The sequence below is a fragment of the Falco rusticolus genome, chromosome 13 (assembly GCF_015220075.1).
Source record: "Falco rusticolus isolate bFalRus1 chromosome 13, bFalRus1.pri, whole genome shotgun sequence".
Classification (NCBI taxonomy): domain Eukaryota; kingdom Metazoa; phylum Chordata; class Aves; order Falconiformes; family Falconidae; genus Falco; species Falco rusticolus.
The window spans coordinates 9612918-9618134 of NC_051199.1; positions in this window are offsets into that span (position 1 = coordinate 9612918).

The following is a 5217-nucleotide window of genomic DNA, read 5'->3' on the forward strand; positions in this document are numbered from 1 at the left end:
TCTGTTTGTTCACTGGAGGAGATCAATTTTTTTAAAAATAAAAAATAGAAGTACTTACTATGGAAAATATCCAGTCCCTAATTATTTTATATGCAGCAAAGGTAGTGAAATCACCTGTAAATATTTGGCTTTGCTGAAGACAGCATGGTTGTCACCAATTCCTTTGGAATTTGACCTAAAAACCTCAGCACGTTAACACCAGAGGAAGCAAAAGGCTTTTGGTCCAACATTTTGTGTGAGAATTTCTTCCTGATCAATAGTTGAACAGTCCAACCAACTCGAAGGTGCTGTTTGTAGGAGTACCACTCACATTATTTAGTTAATTATATTTCCCATCTTATCTTGGGTTTCTAGAAAGTTTGTTTCTTATATAATAAGGCTTCTGCTGCTAGTGACTGCACAAAATAGTGGTTTGGGTGGGAAACACCTAGGCTGTGAGATGTTACGGAAGGGTGTTTACCCGTCCAGACCATATAACCCTCGGATTTGTACAGAACCTGTTTCTTCAGCATCTTTTGCAGGGTGGCATTTTCCTTGGTCAGGGTAACTGCTCTGCATCCCTTTGGCATCAGTGCTAACACAGTCATCACTTCACAAGGTGTTATAAAATATCTGGACCTTCTTAATCCATACCTCAAACCAAGAGCACTTAGAAGGTGTCTTGCTGCCAGCTGTCTCGGTCAACTCTTCAGTGCAGTTTGAAAGGTGGGTTTTTTTTCTTCTTTTCCTTGATTATCTGGGGAATCTGTCACTAAAAAGGCAAAGGAAATGAAAAATCAACCAAAAAAAAGTAATAAGGACAAACTGAGGAACTGAAGCATTTATTATTCTTCAGATAAGGTCAGTAAAGACTATCAATGCACCAACTTTATCAGAGAAAAGGTGCTTGCGTTTTCCTGTCTAGTTAAAGCTGTCAGTGGTCATGACATAATGCACATTCCTCCAGCTCAGTTATCAGCACGGCTCAGATAGACTTGTATATTTTTATGTTCCTGCTTTAGACTGATAGTGGTCTTTTGCTGTACATTCTTTAGATTTTACACACATCTATTGGAAGCGTCAAACATTAGTTTGGCGTTCTTAGATCTGTTTTCCTCTTTTCAATCTGATGCATGAAGGTGCAGGCCTGGAGGTGACAGTTCAGGGATCATTTAACAGAAATGGAATGCCCTCCTCCTTACAAACACCAGCGCTGTTCAACTGCAGCAGCCAGGGGATTGCACTAAGCCGTATCAGTGTAAGTCATACCACAGCCACGGGCTGCATCCAAACTAAAAATCTCGGTTTATACTAGTAAACAAAAAAGTGATGGGAAGCAAACTCACGCACTGGATCACTGGTCAGTCCTATTGCTAGCAGGCTCTCTGATGTTGTGTTTGCTGCCACAAAAAAGTCTTTGTGCTGATGCTCAGCTATAGCTCAGTGCTGGGACTGCTCTCAACAGGACCCTAACCCACCCAGTACGGCTACTTTCCACTGTAGGGCTGCTCGAGGCCGCTCTAGCAGGACTGGCACCAGTGCCCACAGGCACTCATACTGCATCCCAGGCTGATGTGCCTTTAAACAGGCTGTGGCACACAGCTCAGATTTTCAGACCATCTGTACTGAAAAAAACAAGCATAGCAAACAATAATGAAGACTTTGGAATAAAGCTGCATCGTAAAGGATGCAGAGGAGACCATGGACCAAGTGCGTCATAGTGCGGAAACATCCAGCCCGTGCCATTTAGCCTGTGGACTAGGGAGAGGTCCCTGGCCCGTAGTATTTGGCAACAGACACACAGCAAAAAAACCTAAGATGACATCAGTGCTTTTCCCTCACTAGCATGTCCAGAGATGGTACTGCAGAGAAGGTTTGAATTCTGTTTGCACAAAATAATTTAGGAAAGCAAAAATACTTTCTCTGTCCCAAACTCCAGAACAGTGTGTTTGTATTCTGAGTGTATGCTCAGAGAAAGTGGTCGGCACCCCCTCCTTTGCAAGTACACTTTTATAACGTATTGCCAGTAAGCTTGTGCTTTGTAATAAACAGTTTCTCTAGTCAGACCTTCAAGCATTCTCTTGTTTGTGTCTAAGTGTGCCAAACAAAGACTGTTTCTCTAGGAAAAAATATGGATATTACATTTAAAAACCAGCTTCCCGGGAAGGGACTAATTACTCCTCCTTTTTGTCTTCTTGCCTCTCTTTATAAAACAAAAACAAAAAACCAACAACCTGCACCGTTCCATCACATTAGGTTAAACTAGGAATCTGTTCAACGGGAGTTAGGAGACACAACCCGCTCTTTAGAAAACATGATGATAAAGGTTTTTCCTCAGCTAAATCAAAACTACAGAAAGATAAATATACAAATCACAGGCATTGTGTAGGTAAGGTACAGCACATCAGAAAGCTGCTGAATTTTTGTTTGTACCATGTTTTACAGACCAGTCTGAAATGAGAATCTTCCATTTTCAGTCTAAACAAGACATTTTTTCTTAAGTGGGGTGTTGCTTTTTTGGCAAGCTGCAATCCTTAGGCATGCAAAAAGAGCTGTTGCTTCTGAAGCAAAGCCATGTTTTATTATGGGGGGAAAAAAATGTGCCTTATTAGTGCCTCAGTGCATCTCTCAGATTTCAATTATATCATCTGGTTAAAAAAAGGTATCTTTTCTGGTCCTTTCATTCACCCAGGAGTGGAAGGAGCATCATGAGCAGGTTTATCACATTGAAGAGAATATCTCAAGGTCTGATCAGAAAAAAAGCTGCTGCCAAAAATAAATTAATATGAATTGGGCGATAAACAAGAAATTCTGCTCCTGCTCCAAGTTCAAGATATTCCAGGAACACCAGGAAAAAATTACGAGTTTGGGCTTGGAACTGGTCCCTGTCCACCAATCAAGTACTTCTGGAGGGCAATGCCTTGCTATTTTGAAGCTGCAAAACAAGAGTCTTACTGACTAGCCTGGTATGTTACCAGCAATACCAGAGATTTGCTTTAGTCACTCTTTATTCTCAACACCTTCACATGAAACAGAATAACCCAAGACCTCAGTAAGTTTACCAAACAAACACTTCAGTGTCTATAGTTCATGAATGTTAAAGTACTTTATGGTATAAATTGAAATATTAGTCAATCTGTGGTCCCAGTCTTTGTGTATGAACTCTATTAACTGACAGGTTTAGGTTTTGGGGGTTTTAGTATTTTGTCACCCATGTAAAACCACCAAGTTCCCACATACTCTCATTATCTGCCTATTTGAAAAAAAACTATATATTAGAAAAAATAAGAGAAGATTTTGTACTATATATTTCAAACAAAATATAATTCATGAGCTAAAGAATATGCCATGTGTTGGTGATGTTCTTACCCTGCAGAGCACACACTTCAGATTTTTGCCAATCCCAGGGATACACACTCAGCCTACCAGACAACCAAAGGACATAGCAGGAGCCTGGATCTATTTTAAACATCTGACACAAGCCTCAAAGCAGTCAAGACACTACTTACCAGTAACTGACTTTATTTGGAGCAATAGTATCCCAGGGGACTTGAGCCTTAAAAAAAAAAAAAAAAAAATGTGTAAGCACCAAACATCAAGCTAACTTGTCTATATGACGAGTCTAAGTCCTAACACCTCTGACCTCAAAAGTTTGAAGCCACAGCTTTATACCCAGCAAATACTTAGCTCTAAACTGTCATTGTTTGTTCTTCCTTTGATACTCAAAATGTTATACAGACTTTTTAGTAGTCCTGCATTCTTGGATGCATTGGTACAATTATCCATTAAGATCACTTATGAATCTTTTACTGGTTAAGCCTTGGATAAGGATCTTACTACCCTGTAGAGCTGAAGAGAGGAGAAACAGCCCCACCTCGGGCAGCCCATTATCTAAATGTAGGAAACAGCAGCAGGGGCCAGATAGAATGGAAGTGCTGTAAAGTGTCTTCAAACTGATTCGTGAAACATAGTTAAAAGATAAAAGGGGTTATCCTTGGTCCTACTGTATTCAGAGCATATAAAAAATGAATAGGATGGCAATATTTATGCAGTAAGTATTTTTTACATATATTTGTTGTAAATTAAATTTTACATGCTTAATTCTCCTTCTGGCTCATTCTACAGGGAATTGCAGAAGGAAAAGTCAACTGCGGTGCTAAATTGCGTCAGATACCATGAAGTGTATTAACCACAAAAATGCTAATAGAGAAACCACCACGTCCCAAACACTTTTATAACTAAGCCTCAAGGAAAGAGCTCTTACTGAACAATGTTGTTATTCAGCATTGAACTCAGCATCAGCAACACTGGCAGCCAGGCAGTTCCAGCAGTGCTGATAAAGTCGTTCTTACTTTTGGCTGGGTCATGGCCCCAGAATAATATCATTGGCCCTCACAGGTAAACTCATGACTGTGGAGGTAAAAGATAGTGCAGAATCAACTATATCACAATTTTCAACACTGTTCACTGTAGGTACTGAAAGTTCAACTTGCCTATAACAGACTTAACAGGCCAGAGTACTGCACTGGATCCACTTACTGCTTCCCAGTAGGTCCCAAATAAGCACGATGTAGTCCTACTGCCTGGCTTGGAACCTTGATCATGAATCCTGTCTTTTCCCCACAAAAGCACAAGGGCATAATGCACTGCCAGGTAGCTTTGTCCGATTGTAACGATATTGTAAGAATAGCTTGTGTTCATCCATTCTAGACAATACATACTACTGGCAGTCTTAAAATGGGTTGTGATATGAAAAACCCATTCAGATGAAACACAGCAAACAGAGAAATTGTATCAGCTTGAAGAATGTTTTACTTCATCCTCAACTATCTAATTGAAACATTAGGTTTATTCTAGACTGTGCTTTATCACAAAATGCCAGATGTAGCCTTTTCCCCAAAACTAGCTGTTGGAATCTCCTTCTTGAGAGCCATAAAAATTCACCTTGAGCAAGTGTTTTTAGCACCAAGGTATCAGTACTAGTGTGAAAACAATGGTGGCTCCATTTCTGAAAACATGTATCCTGGTTTTGGCTGCGATAGAGTTAATTTTCTTGTTAGAAGAAAAAGTAGAATAATTCATATAATAGAAGGCTTAGTAATCTAAGGAAGCTCATTAATGCAGTAAATAAATGCAGTTCAGTTGTCCTCGTACTGTCCTACAAAGTCCTTGATCTGATTGTGATGCGATACTAAGAACTGCCTTGATTTTTCAGGTCAGAGTGCCAAAGTTGACTAA